At 40.4% G+C, this 15,740-nt stretch overlaps 1 protein-coding gene across 12 annotated transcripts in view; it reads left to right on the forward strand.

Moving 5' to 3' along the window:
• The window catches only part of LOC125768792 (tyrosine-protein kinase Src42A), a 92,940-nt gene that overhangs the window by 21,953 nt on the left and 55,247 nt on the right, over positions 1-15,740 (forward strand). Inside the window, exon 1 of one of the 12 annotated variants that reach the window (XM_049436902.1) lies at positions 10,695-15,384. The exons of 6 other annotated variants lie outside the window; for them this stretch is intronic. The gene's annotated coding sequence lies outside the window, so the exon portion shown is untranslated. Of the gene's footprint in view, positions 1-10,694; positions 15,385-15,740 lie in introns of those variants that run through there. 5 more of the 12 variants (XM_049436897.1, XM_049436898.1, XM_049436900.1 and 2 more) reach the window with 5 other exon arrangements.

Genomic DNA, 15,740 nt, shown 5'->3' on the forward strand with positions numbered 1-15,740 from the left:
AGCATCATTTTATGATGATGATAGCATCATACGTAGCTGTTTTTTTATCTTAAAAAATTATGCTAGTTTGTTTGTTTATTTTAACGTTCGAAACCCTAATTGTTCAAACAATCAGCTAAAACGTTGTCAATTTTCAGTTTTTCAGGTCAACACAATGTTTAATCTTACTTTTGTTAATTTTAATTTTCAATTTACACAAATATCCCAAAAATAACCCTTTTTTGGGATCACTAGAGAGTCTCTTTTCTTAGCTTGACGACCTTTGAGGTTACCATTTCTAGTTTATTTTTTTTTTCAAGTTTACTTTCTATTTCTAGTTTATTTACTTTTACCACTGGGGCGGTCCGGTGGTGCATGTGATAAACGGCGCCAGTCCACACGGCCGGACCGGGTTCAAATCCCATCCGGACCGTTCCCCCGTAGCAAGGATTGACTATCCGGCTACGTGGTAAAATAAGTCTAGTAAGCCAGAAATGGCCGGCGTGACCTGTACGGTCGTTAAGCCAAGAAGAAGACTTTTACCACTAAGCTGGAAAGTCTGTCCCTGCTACGAGAAACCGTCCGGTTTGTCGTGTGTATTTGATCCCCGGTTTTGTCGTGTGTACCGAGGCCGTTTAACAGATACACCTCCAGGCCGCGACCAGTTATCACTGGACTATGACATCTTCTTAATATGAACATAATAAAGCAAAACAAAAATAAATAAAATCAACAAAAACAATAGGTGACGGACCAGAACATCCGAGATTCCACTGTCATAAAAGAAGCAGTTTAAGGATATGACAGATTTTGAGCCAACTTCAAACTGAAATTCAAAATTATTAACGTTTTTAAAGTTAAATTTCCACCTTCCTGTAAAACTTTATACAACTTTTTTTTTGCCATCGCGCATTTTCTACTCCCTCTTGCCACGATGATGATTATCCTATTAGTTTTACTAGTCCTTGATCTGCGCTCATTGCATGTTGTGCTCTATTGGAGCTTATCGTCATATAAAGTATGCAAAATAGAGGGATGTTGTTGTACCAGAACAACCAGCGTTACCGACGCTAAAGACGAAGCTGCCTTGATGCCACGGTTTCATTACTCGGTAACTTCCGCTTCGAATTAACCGCTACTTACTTCACTCAGCTACATCGAACCTTCTAGTGGGAGCGTGTGTGATTGCATGCGTTCATCACCATCTAATACAAGACGTTGGTCGAACTAATGGGAAATTTAACGTTTTATGAGTGTTTACGAAACCACTTCCTTCTCCACGCCGTGCTGGAAAATTGTCGAACTCGCTGAAATTACTTTTGTTGCGATTGCTGCATGCTTTTGCTACCGGGTGGGTGGGTAGTGGTGCCAAACGATTGTCGAAATATTTGCCCGTTTACCTGATTGCCTGCCAAGTTAAGGCAGTGTAGCGTGTACACGTAGCGTATCGCAGCGTTTTTGCGTCTGAAGCACGTCCTTTGTGCTCATCCAGCCGATTAGTACCGGAGTCGGAGCATTATTAAATATGTAGCGTAGCGAATTCGATAGCGAATCCGCTCACTTCCCCGTTTGTGAACCGATTTTTATATAACAGTGGTTTTAAATTTTGTAGCTTCCTCATTAACCGATATGCGTTAAACTTTGACCTACTGAGCAAAGAAGCAATCTGCTAATCTGTTTGCGTGTAATCTTTACCATTTAGTTACGGATTTTGAAATGGTGAAATCTTTCATTAGTGCCAACACGAAACTTTGCAGTGAAAGATGTAATGATGTGTGCCTTATTGTCGTGTGACATGCAATTCTCACTTTGTACCGAGTCTAATCGTCATTGTTCGTTTCATTATCTAGTTCATAAAGTTGTGATAAAACGTCGTAGTAGTACGATGTTGATTTTGTCATCAGTAATTATTGAGTTCAAGGAATCGTTGTCCGATAAAGAATGTAGTTAGAAAACAAGATTACATTTACCTCTTATCTTTTTTCAATGTTTTATATTTATTTATAACATGAAATTTAATACATTGTTTAATTAATTAATAATTAAATCAAATCAATTTGAAAAAAATTAACGTTTATCATTAACCTTTAGGAATAGTCACAATACTTTCTTTTAGGGGTTAATCTATAAATTTAGACTTAAAGTTTTTAACACTGTCCCTGTCCAACACTATTAAAAGTAATACCGATTACAGTTATTGCATCCTTTCAGGCGCTATAATTACCTACATTTATGCCTTACGGTGTTTTCACACGGTTTCCTTTAAAGCTGCGAAAAGCTCATTTTGACTATTTTAACAGATGCCTTACGGTGCGTAAAGATCATAATGAAGAATGATCATAATTTATTTACAAGTATCACAATATTAGTAAAATACTTTGAAACATACTAATTAACACTTTGACATGTGGAAGAAACAAAAAAAGTTCATATAAACAGAGCAGCAAAGTTATCGAAATTGCCATTTTTTAAATTTAAACCAAACATTATTTGATTGAAGTGGACAGTGTACAAATAGCTATATTATTTGCTATATATTTTACAGATTTGTAGAAGGAATGTTTTGTTTAATTCTTCGTTTAGTAAAAAAATACCTAACATAAATTTATTTCAAACCAAACGGCCAATCACTGTATTATACTTTATCGAACCACGCGCCTAAATGTAGGCAACCAGCGATATTCAGTCGCATACGGTTCGATTAAACTTGCTCACTACATTGCATTCCAAAATGCGGCCGCTCTCACAGTCCGGTAAGTCGAAGTGACGAGATAGCGTGGGAGAATACACTTGATTCAATGAATCATCATCGCGATTGTGGTTTGTTTCGATGCGTATGAAAGAATTTTAACATTAACTCGACCACGGGAAACCCAGAACAACTTTTCCATGTCCAATTCTTTCATTAGCGTAGGCTTAAAATATGTTCACCGAACTGTGTACATGCAGATCGTTTCGCTAAAATTCGTTCATGCATGGTCGGGTTATGTTAGTTTAGTAAATAGATAACGTGGAAACAGACCAAAAGCATTTCAATTTGCACTTACAAAATTGTTAATTCATGTTTCTGATTTTTTTTTTATGTCTTTCAAAGCACCGGTCAGGTTCTTCTTATATCACTTCACTAAAACATCCCGTTTTACGTATCGCTCTTACTTCGTTGTGTAGTAAAAAGTGTTCACTCCTCCCCAAAAAGGGTCTCCCACTTTACGACCTTTTCTCGGTCACGAACAAAAGCCGTTAATAAAAGGGTGCGGACAAGCTTCGTGTACCGCCCTCGTCCTCGCCTTCGAAGTTCACTGTCAAGGGCAGAGCTTTTCTTCCATGATAATGACCAACGGAATGGTACAGAGTATACATTTTCAGCCACTCGTTTTTATTTTTGGCGCATGAGGATTACGGTGCAAAGCCACTTTTGACAGGTGGTATGATTTCGTCCGACGTGCGGCGGGGAAACGGTTCGAGAGACAATTTTCGGCCCTGAAGTCGGTCAGTTGCTCAGATCAATCAGTATGATTGGGCTTTTGCCCCAGCTGATGGTGGCATGTTGGTGTCGTTATTGACCCGGTGCCTTTTGCGGGTTTTTGTGTTTTAACTACCGTCCCATGGGGTTGTCCATGGGGTTTTCCAATTTTTGTACGAATTTATGTGCAATACGCACGGAAGACAAATTGAACTTTCGTGCTTTAGAAGAGGGAACATCAGAATGAGTTCTGGGGGAAACCTTACCAAGCAGGTTGACATTTTAAAAAATGTGTTTAGTTCATCTTTTTTTATGAAAGTTATGAAAAATGTCCGCACCCTGATATGTTGTTTCGGTTGTTTTTTGTATGTTTCGGAGAGTTAGAAAATCAATTAAGGTGTTGTCGTTCGATTCACCTTGTTGATTAACAATACGCTGCTTAAGACCCATTCCGTATGCTAAACTCGTACCGATCGATTATATGTCCTTCTGCTGATCGAAAACAAATGGTACCATCCATGTTTAATTTCTATCACAAATTCTTCAAACTTCAAACACCTTCCCGAGCTCATAGCAACAACGCTAATGTGAGATAAAGAAATAAACCATTGAACCAAACCTCCAATCAAAACTCAACTTGGGTGTATTTCTTCCGGCGCACGTGTTTGCCCATTACCGACTCGGAAGGAGTTTTTTTTTTGACAAAATACCTGCACAGAAGGATCCTGCGTGCCGTGCATCGGTACGATGCGGCTTAACTACGTTCAGGGTCAACCGGATGAGAAGGGGTAACTGCCGAATTTCGCACCACCCTAAAACCCCGTTACCGAAGCGTTATTTGTCACGTGTGCCAAACGGTCCACCGGTTTACTTCACCCGTAATATTGATTTGGAGGTGATATGTTGTACGTTGTGTACCAACTCCTGTACTCCGTGTGCTGCTGTTGTTGAACTTGGATTCAACGTTGGAGGTTGCTCTGCGTTGGAATGCGTTCTTAGCGTGGATTCGGTATGATCAGGCTTTTGCAGTTCCGATCAATTTTGATTTCTGGTACCGTGGAAGATATTCTTGCTTGTCGCTCGCGGTGAGACGGAGGGGAGAATGTTTGTTGGGTCACATTTGACCTTCCATTCTAACAAGTGTGCGTCGGTATGTCTGTGTGTTACTGAATACATGACAGAGCTTGAGCTTCCGAGACATACGTAATGAGACGTGCAACAACGCGAATGTCATGGCGACGGTTACTCGGGTACGGCCAGACCAGATCGCTAGAAGTTTTTTTTAAACATTCAACAAGGCAACCAATTGGTGGAAGCATTCCGACCGCGATGGAACGTGGCGATCGATAATTGTTTTGTTGGTACAGTTCAATAGCGTCACTGATGAAGATGTGGTGTCTTTGCTTGTTTTTGTCGTATATTCCCATTTTTCCGACATCGGAGGTAATTGTGGCAGAGAAAGATGTTATTCTAGACATTGCGAATTATATGTATCTCTGTATATCGACTTATGGATCAAAATTTTGAACTTATGTTTAACAACTTCTAGCATCATTTTGCTGAACGGGGGAGATGGAGAAGACGAAACACTTAGCCACTTCAGTCCTTTGACCTCGCAACTGTCCACTTTCATTGTCTTTGTTTCGCTTCTCTACAATATCCTGGGCACCTTCGCTACGTCCATTTTATAGATACGGCAAATTTAACGGTACTATTGTCGGACGATTTTTGCAAGCACATGCTGCCGTTATGCTTCGCCAGCAGATATGATCAATTCGAGTGACGTTGCGATATAATCCAGTCTGCTGCTGATGGTTGGGATCGCACCCCACCTGGCATCCATTTTGCTACAAGAACGACCTGTGGAAAAAAGAGGTTTAGATTAATGGGGTTTTACGTTCTAGTAAAGATTTATTGGACAATTCAAGTTGTACAATAGAATTGGTGGAGATCTGTTTTAGTGTTTTTAAAAAGTTTCTTAGTTCAATTTCTTAGAGTTATTCGTTATTAAGACTATGGAGACTCTGAAGTTTTGTCGTTCAAACGAAATGTTGCTTCCGTAACGCCATCCCTCGTGCCGACATTGAGCAGCATTTGGGTGTGGGTGGATTGGTCCCTCGCTGTGTCAATAGCATTAGAATTGCCCTTTTTATCAAGCGCATCAATATTATATCGTGTACATTATCATAATTAAAATGTGTTCGCCGCACGGTGACGATCGCAAAACGCATCGTAATTAATTCCACTGTAATTTGGCCTCGTGCAGCTCCACGGCAACACGGGGACACGCTAGCATCAGCAAAACAATTGTGTAAATATTTTTCGTCGAACGAATATATAGACGCAACTAGGAAACGGTAAGCGAACGTCAACGTTCATCATATCTGCGGTGCTTATGCATTATATCGGTTTACTACTGCAAATGCAAATATGTATCCTTCGGGTGTAGGCGAGTTGTTTTCGACATTGAAATTTGTGCAATTGTTCTGTTGTGGACAAATATTATTTTATTGCACCGTCCTCCGATGTTCGGACCGGGACAGCTACGTAGCAAAAAAACAACAAACGAATATACGCATGATCCTTAAGTGCATAAAAGTACATCGTAAATATTGGCATTCAATGTGCAATTACGATTGGTTTGATTGTTTCTGTGTGGTTGCTGGGTTTCTGTACCACGGTGAAGGACATTCTACCGTAACGTTCTGCTGTTCGTGAAACTTTTTTCGTTCATTTTCTATGCAAATTGTACTTCCCGAATGCTCTCATTATCGCAATGTATCTTGTGCCTGTTAATTCAATATTTTTGCCCTGCTGTTCCTGAGCACGGTTGCAATTTCAACTTGAGGCAATTTGTGTCTATGGCAATGCATCTATGAGAATGGTTCGGCTAAAGAAAGGGAACGATCCAGGTGCTAACCCAACGTTCAATAAATTACTAAAACCTAGTGAACCAACGCACGTTTCCAACGGGCAAAAGGTTTGCGACCGATTTATCGTGTCCGGAGATCGATCGGCTGGTAGATAACAGAGATCAGGTCGTCGGCCACCGCCCCATATGCGGCCATACTGGTGCCGCCATTTCGCTCCGTGTATTTATTGAGCTCGATTAAATTGCAATATCATCCTTCCGACACTGGCATGTCTCCTTTTTTCCCCTGCCCTTTCCGCAAGCCCCTGAACAGGGAAGGCCGTAACGTGTGTGCGGACGAATAATTTGTCGCGAAAGCTGTGAGGAGCTGTGGCGGGTGATTCACGCCCGGCCGACACCCGGCTACACTCAGTCAGTCGAGTGAAACATTTTAATTGAAATCGATTCTCGTTTACACCGTCGGTAAGTTGCGCCTGGATCCTGATTTCCTTTTTCTTTTTTTGTTTACAGCTCGTTGTTTTTTGTGCTTTTAGTGTTTTGTTGTGCTTTTTTTAGGTTTGGTTTTGCGCTAACCAACACACAGCTGATTACATTCTGCGATTAATTGCTTTCGCACCATTTGCGCACTGATGCTGATGTTTGATGACTTTCGCGATCTGCTCGGTACACTTTAGTGCATCCTTACGTCGTAGGTGAGACACTATCTTGGAAGTGTTTTTTTAATTATCTTTCTGGAAGTTTTGCTGCTGTAGAGTTGGAAGTTAAAATCTATATTATGCTAGAATAAAATGCATAAACATTATTCAACAAAATAATTTAAAAAAAACCACGACTCGATATTCGTGGGCGTTCGAGGTATGCGAATTTCTGTGAATCTTTCCGTTCTGGTATAGTAGTGTATCTCCGGGACTACTTGAAGTTCATAATAAATCTTGCCAATTATTTTATTTAGCCTGGGTTTTTTTTTTGTTTAATCAACCAGGCATAATTGCAATTATAATCATATTATCCTCAAGGCAAAGCGGATTAATGCTCCACAGGTTGAAAAAAAACAAAAAAAAAAGCAATACCAAGAAATTAATAAGAGACCATACACGGACGGACGGACTTAGGATCTCTTAGGCGGTCTGTGAAGTGTACATCTGATTAAAACGCGATTAAACGCGAATTGATGATCAATGCATCGAACATAAAGTTCCTGCTTGTTGGAGGCCTTAGCCGTTATAGCCGTTCTATTACGAGTTCTAGTATTATCGTAACTTTGGTTAACAATTTAAGATTTGATGAGGAATATACTCCAGAAACTCCCAAGTTCCACCAAACTTCACCAAGAAACGAAATGCAGTATATGATGTGCTCTGATGCGTCCAGAAGTCGTCTGCGGCAATTAATCTTGGACGATACTGGTGAAAGACGTCAACAACTTTCGTCATATTTGAGTGATGAGAGATGCATATTATGTTGAGTGAAGAATTAACCACGAGCTAACTGAGCTATTTGATGAAGCAGACATTCTGACGATGATAAAGGCCGGAAGGATACGATGGTTGGGACACGTAATGAGGATGCAGGTCTCATACCCCAACAAAAAGGTGCTCGCCAGCCACCCGTTCGGCACGAAGCATTGAATACGCTTTGGTAACTTGGTCATGTCAGCACGATATTCTTAACTATGAGTGGAGTAAGAAGAACATGACGATGAAGAAATGTCATTAAGTTGACGGAATATGTGAATTCATCGTCTCTTTTGCATCCTAGAAAGTGAACGTTGAAAAATTCCATTTCCTTTCGTCTTCATTGCTGCCATTTCTGTGATGAGCAAGTGAAGAAAAAAATCTTCTTTCTCTTTTTCTTTTTTTTTCTGCACTTCAGCAAATGAGTGTTTTCCTTTGCTTTCCAGGTATTCATATCTCCGTCAGTCGATGTTCTATATTCCATCTCAGGAGTAGTGTTTCGCCCCATTACAATCCCTTACGGAAATGGCATTTTTTTACTGACGTCAAGATTACTTATGCTTTTTTTCTGTTTAGTAATGGTCGAAAGAAATGGTTGGTGTACGAAGTGATATCATTCGGTTTGTCTAGGGATTTGTGCCATGTTGTAGAATCCTACCTTTCAAAACGAATTTCTTAAGCATTAGACACGCGCTAAGTATGAGATTATATTCTTCATCTTTCGCCTTCTTGCATCTCCTTCAGCATTAGTGTAGACTTTAAAGATTATGTACCTGTATGTAGGAGCTTATCGGAAATCATAAAATACGCAGTGTTTTTATGCCTTTTCGCTTTTTGTTTGTGTAACAGTTTTTTTTGCAGAAATGATAAGTATAAAATCTGAAATCTATCGTCGAAAAACGGGAGCATGAAGCGTTTAAAGCTGTACCGATGATCCCAGCATAAGCACTCTCCGTTAGAAGCGACGCTTGTGAACAACCTTAGTAGAACACTATATTTATTAGAATCCACAACGCCCACTTTGCATTTACATCGATTACCTCGCGGCATTCGTTGCTACCCCCAGCATGGGACATACCAAGTCATTAAGCTTCCCGGTAGCGGCGATTGCGTAAAAAATCACTTCACAACGACCTCGATGCATTGTGCATATATTATGCAATTTGTCAGCTCGTAAGACAAATCATCGCGTCTGTCAGCAGTGTGCGGCCATTGGATTGTAGGGTCCGGCAATTGAATTCTATTGAATTTGCTTCGAAGCCGACTTCTGGTGAAAAGTAATCATCTTTGAATCGCATATTTTCACTAAACAGCAGCAGAACGGCATGCTTTAGCCGCGACAATAAATGTCGGCGACGTCATCTTTATTTGCACCTCCTGGCAGGGCTTGTCGTACGGTACCGGCCATCGTTCTACAAAAAAAAAATTTCCCGCAACATACACATCTTGCCTGAGATGCGATAAAAAAAACCATGGAGCCGTTCATTCAACGAACACAATTTATCGATCAAATGCATCGGATGATGATCGAACGATTAAATAATATGGGTAAAGTCTCGCGATGGATGTGGTTGTTGCCCTTTTCTGTCCGTGTGCCACCCAACGCGCGACTAAGTGCTGCGATCAATCGCATCATTGTGCGATTGCTCATATGGTTCGATGGAGCGGTGAAAAGTGTTGCTTTAGTGAATGAAAACTATTTGAAATGCGATGGATTGTTGGAATAACCCAATATAAAAGCTATCATTTGTGCAAAGTGTTATGACGCTGCAAGTTAGGTGTTCTTTCTGGAGAATTCTAGCCCGATTAGCGATAGAACTTTCAAAGCGTTAATTATGATAGTCTCGTGAAGACCCTCCTATCGGCAGACAATCGGTTTGATTCGTTCGACGAATGGATTTGTACAGCTGCAAAGCAAGAAAACTGTTTTCATGTGCGCAAAATGTAGGTAGGGATGTTCAGTCTGTTATAATGGCGCGTTTTGGCACATCGATGGAACCAAAATGTAAATATTATTCTTTCTTCTATTTGGTCCATTTCGTTCTGGGGACCCGTTTTTGATCGGCCGCGGTGATATCCGGACGCTTTTTTCAAACTGCTGTGAGACATGCTGTGGACTGATGAGTAATAATTTGGCTATTTTTGTTTATTTTTCTTTCGTTGGTTGATAGACTGTCGCAACAAAAGCTAAAAGAAAACTTAGCAATTTAATATAAATCAAATTTTTGTTTTCTTTTTCCTCGTTGAACAGCGATTTGTTGACGTCTAGCTTTATTAAGATTTAAAAAAACATAAAATTAAATCTTAGATAATTAAGCAAATTATCTCATTCATCCATTTAAACGCATTATTACGATCGGATAAATGTCACCAGCGCGCGTCTAAATTGGCATCACACAGAACGCACTATGGGTGTTTTTACACACACTTTTTTGCTGCACTATGAGCAACAATGCTCAAAAAGTGTGGACAAATTTGATTCTTCTTGTAACTTCTTGCATTAATATTGTTATTTAAATAATAAACGTCAACGATTAAATTTGAAACGTCAAGAATCAAATACGATTTTAAAATGTTGTGGGGCTGTTCGGTGGTGTATGTGATAAATGGCGCCAGTTCTACACGACAGAAGCGGGCATCAAATCCTTTTCGAGCCGTCGCAAGGACTGACGTGGTACCGGCTACGTGCTAAAAATAAGTCTAATAATCCAAAATGGCCGGCATGACCTTAAAAGGTCGTTAAGCCAAGAAGAAGAAGAAGAATGTTGGGGTTGATCATACTTTAGCTCAGCAATGATTCTTATACTTATAAATTGCATATAAACATTTTCTTTTTTATAACCGTTTGCTGTTCGAGTAAATTATTCTTTTATTCTAACACTATAACCTGAATAGGTCTTGGTCTGCCATTTCTGGCTTACCCGGTCTAAAAAAATATTTCCTCCATTGTTTTATGCATACCGTGTAAAGATTTAAGCTTTCTAACTTGAATTATGATCCACCTCATTATAATATTTATATCGAAATAAATTATGACTCATCATCATTATGATCTTTTCCCAATGTGGAGCAAGTGTTAATATAAAAAAAAAACAAATTACAAAAATACGCCTCGAAGCGCATCTTGTATAGACAACCTGTGTGATAGTAACCAACAGGTATTGTATTTAATAATACAAACAAGGATAAGTGTAAGCAATTTTTTTAAATAAATCATAGCATCTAAACAATATTTCACATAAAACAAATCATACAATTAGTTTGAGGAGCTTTCTACAATTGCTCGCCGTGGCATATTTTTCCATCGTGTATCATATAAAATGAGAAAATAATTCGTTAGCTAGGCGGCAATTATGGCTTCTGGTCTGATTAATGTCAAACAGTTTAATTGAAGAAAATCGATAGAACAGGTTAACCTCCGTTCTCTCGAGTGAATTGCCCACAACAACAACAATCGAGTACACGCCCAAGGCTCTATGGAAAAACAGTGCTGTAATTGTAAGCCTAGACGATCGAAATCTAGTTAAATATTTGTTTTAATCAGAAAAATACATAGTTCGATATTTGCGCCAGATGATTTCTATTTACAACAAGTGCCACGCCACACGGGTTGGAAAATCCGGGGTAAAAACCACATGTGGCTGATACAATTCGTTTACGCAAAGAACTACCGCTTTTTTGCTTCTTTCTTTACGCACTGAATATGGCTTTTCGTCCCGATGGCTGTTCGTTTTTCCACCACGATGATTACCGACCCCGACCTCGATTAGTGAATTTTGTTTTCCTGGAAATGGTGTATAAAATGCAAACACTGTCGAATGAACTGAGAGAGAACAATGCGCTAAAACAGCTGACTCTGTGGCACACTTATCGATTTAGGGCGCGGTCAGCCCGGGATGAAATGGTCTACGTTCCGGTAGAAGGCAGGATATGTTCGTGGTGCAAATTGGCACACCGTTTATCAAAAAGCATTTTGGATTTCGAATAGAATTGGGTCACCAAAATATGGCCGAACACTCACAATCACTTCGCCACTTCCCTTTTCACCCCTTTGTCATAAATCCGTTTATGCTTTAACAACACTGTGTCTGCCTAAAATTTACATTTTATGTGAAGCCGGTAGCGATTCGTTCGTTTATGGCTGTCGAAAAAGAAAAACACACGACGTCGATAAGCGTCATAAAAAATTCTTTTCACTCGGAGAGCTGCTGTGAGATCATCTCGGTTGATCGCGTACGGCTCAGGTGGGGCACAGCACTGTTGTTTGTTATCATTAAGTTCGAAATATTCTTTCCGTACGTGCCGGTTTGCGAGAATTTTTACCCTTTAACAACACTCGCTAGTCTAGATCCTGTGGGTTGGTACCGTTCATGCTCGTTGTGCCATTTTTGCACTGCATTTTTCCGTCCACGCCTGACCTGACTGAATCCGTTGCGTGGTGAATCATCGACGAGAAGAATAGAGCAAAAGTGTGTTTGTTTTTTTCCCCGCTAGACGCGTGTGTTGTTTTGCTGTATGTTCATATCATGCCACTCGTTTCTGGTCGTTACTCCACCTAATGGTGGTTTTATACTCCCTTTTGCGTGTGTCATGTTTGGGATACATTAATTTGGTTCGTTTCGAATTTTAGAAGCAATAGATTTTTACAGTTCATTTGTGTGTGCTTCCCGTTCGGCGATACATTAAACGGGGTCTCGGTAGACCGCAAACAAGCAACAAAGAAGGAAGGAGTAGAGGGAGAACAATCGATCGTATTTTTTTTTAATGATTACATGCAAACTTGTACATGTGGATATGGGCGAAAAACAAGACACGCGGGTAGCGAAGGTGGAAGCATCTCGACCCGGTGAGCATTATTCATTCCGATCGCCAAAATGACATTGAAAAAAGGTAACGGAAGATCGCAGCTTACGGTATTTAGTTTTCATTTTCGTGGGCTCGCATAGTTCGTCTAGTTCGTTTGAGGGTTGGTTTTTTGGCTGTTGGGAGCTTCTTGTTTTTGGTTGACTGCTGATGTTTGCTAATTTGTTTGGTAAACGTTTGGCATGAAGAAGGAGTTGTTTAGTGACAAGCAGCAGGTTTGTTACAGGAAGAAGAGTGTCTTGGTTTTTGTGTGTTGATTTTAATTCGTGATTATTTACACGCTTGGAAAGTTGCAAATTAATTAGGAGTATAAAGAAGACACGTTTTGTTTTGTATTTATTTGGTTTATTTCGCAATATTATAGGATATTATTGTTTTCAAAGGCTGGAAAAAGCCTTCTTCTTGGCCTAACGACCGTCAAGATCGTTTCTGGCGCGAGATTAGATTTAATTTTACCATGTAGTCGGATAGGCAGTCTTTGCTAAGGGGTGGGACGGGGTGACGATTTAGATGAGATTTATTTTTATAGAAAAAGTATTTATTGGTAATAATAAACTTGACAGGAATTGAAATGACACTCTCGTGAGTGATATGACTCGTTCACGAGTGAGTGAGTAAAGAGTGAAATGACTCTTTAATGGCTTATTGAGTCTAAAGTGGCCGTGAAGAGTCATGGCTAGAAAGGGACTCTTTCAAGGGATGTTTAACTCGTGAGTGATATAACTCTTACATTAAAGAGTCTAAAGTTGCCGCAAAGAGTATCGACTCTTTAGTGAATGAATTTAAATCATTATTAAACGAAATCTCTGTGAGTGAGTTACATCGTAAACGAGATTACTACTCTTTGTGGAGATTCGAATTAGTTCGCTCATCAGAGAGATTTAATTCACTCAGTGAGCACATCACTACTACAGATCAGATCAGATAGCGAAAGTCTTCAATACTTCAATATGGTGGCTTCATTTGCTTTTCGCCGAAAAGGGATGATACGATTTACAATCAATATTGCCTATGCCAATGTAAATGTTGTATTGATTGGGTGGCGTCAATGGCCGTGCAATTCCGTAACATTTGTTACGTATGACGTTACAAATCGCTGTCAGTGACATCATTGCTTCACTTACCCAGTGATTCGTGTTCCAAGATTTTTTAGATCCTGATCGTGAGGAGTTTGTTTACACGAGCCTCTTTTCCATGTATGCAAAACGGATGCGACGGCTCGTGCCGAAGCTGTGATAAATCTGTACAAAGTTGTACGAAAGGTGTAAACAAATATGAAAACTGATGGACACATGCGTATTCCTAATCTCATTATTGTTTTAGTTAGGGCTAAATTTATCTTCAAATTATTATGTTTCCCTCAATGTTCTTAATCTATTCTGCTGTTTTAATGACAAACTAAACGATATCAAAATTTTAAAATAATTTTCCCTTTTGTTTCTTTTCAGGTAAGTTGAACTGTTTATTCGGATTGAAATAATTTTTACATACCAACTGTACGGGTAAGACGTTTTTTAAATTAAATAACCCGAAAAGTAATTAATCCCGGGTTTTTCTTCCATAACTCTCATCAATTCAATATCATTGTAACTTCGTTTGTTGTCTGATCGTTGTGAGCAACAACTGATTCGTCATTTTAAAAAATGTATCGAAGGGCAGACTAAGGTCCCCCGATGAAACTTCTTCCCATGATGCAAGTGGAAATAGAAGCTGCAAACTGTACAGCGTGTATCGAATTTGCTTGTAATGTGCAAAGGTTGTGAGAAAGATCTGCTTTTTGCGTGCCAACCGTCCTTCATCGGTTGGAAGCTGCTCATCTTCGCATGTATCGATCGTTTCGATAGGCAAAGAACTTCCAGAGCTTTTGTGAAAAGCTTTCGTGAGTAGAGCTCGTTTTGCTCTCTGTTAACTAAAGTCAGCGAGAGTTAGTAAACCTGCATCGCGCATCTCGCGATGATAAAGTGCTTAGAGACCTCTTCGCGCATACGAATCCCCACATCGGCCGAAGCGCAAACCGATCGATTGCCTTTCTCCCGGGCCGCTGCGAGATTCGCACCGTACTCTCGCGCTCGCTTTTCGTTCGAGCTTTTGCGCCCCGAATGCGCCCGTGGTGTGGCTCTCCTGTCGAATACAATTACCACCAACCCCCCCAGACAGAGCAAATGACTATAGGGGTGCATGCGTGAGCGCCCGTTCCACTCAGTCAGTATCGGAGGCGCGCTCAGTGAAGACGTATGTCGTCTGCGTCGCGACAGTTTTACGGTTTTTCCCAACGCTCTCAAGTTCTCTTCACTCCCTCCCTTCGGTTTCCCGGTGACTGCATTTATGCGCTTTTGTTTGTTTTGTCTGTCGGAATTGTACGAATTTTCCATCGCGGCATCGCTTTCCAAGTACGCGCGAACCATCGACAACCCTGTAACGTCCAAAACAGTGCCAACAAATCTAAGTCAGTGTTAGTGTTTGTGAATGTTTTTTTTTCGCTTCGTTTCTGTGTCTTCTTGTTGGTCTCAGTTTCTTCCATAATAATACACCAAAAACCAAAATTACAGTTCGTTTACTGGTTGCGTTCATGTGACGGCTGAGCCCATACCACAGCGTGGCTATTTGCAACACCACCGTACCAGCGCTTTCCCACTTCGGTTCTTGCCACCCGTACCACCCCTTTCTCGGTTCGACCCAAGTTTTCGTTGCAAAGTTCGCGCAGTACGCAGCCAAACCGGGCGGGAGGGGCATGTTTTGTGAGTTGCGCGCGTGTACGTGTGCTTTATGCAGCTTAAGATATATTTCTATTTTGTACCAGTGTTTGTAACCGTCGCCAACCGCTTTTCCACCTCACTTTTCCACGGTGACAACACAACAGTCACGGAATCGCATAGTGTGTACGTGAAATCGTGTGCAGTTTTTGGTTTCGGGCAAGAGCGGGTTCACTTCGCCTTTGTGTGCATTAGTTCTTTATGATATGCTTCTCGATCAAACAGCTTAAGCAAGAGCGCAACTCTTGGGCAGAGTGTGTGGAGAATGAAAAAGCCAAATAAATAGCTATCGAACGTTACTAAGCTGTTTCGTTAATTAACTGTTTCGTGCAACAAAATAGTTTAGTCTAGCCATT

This window comes from Anopheles funestus, chromosome 3RL, assembly GCF_943734845.2.
Source record: "Anopheles funestus chromosome 3RL, idAnoFuneDA-416_04, whole genome shotgun sequence".
Lineage (NCBI taxonomy): Eukaryota > Metazoa > Arthropoda > Insecta > Diptera > Culicidae > Anopheles > Anopheles funestus.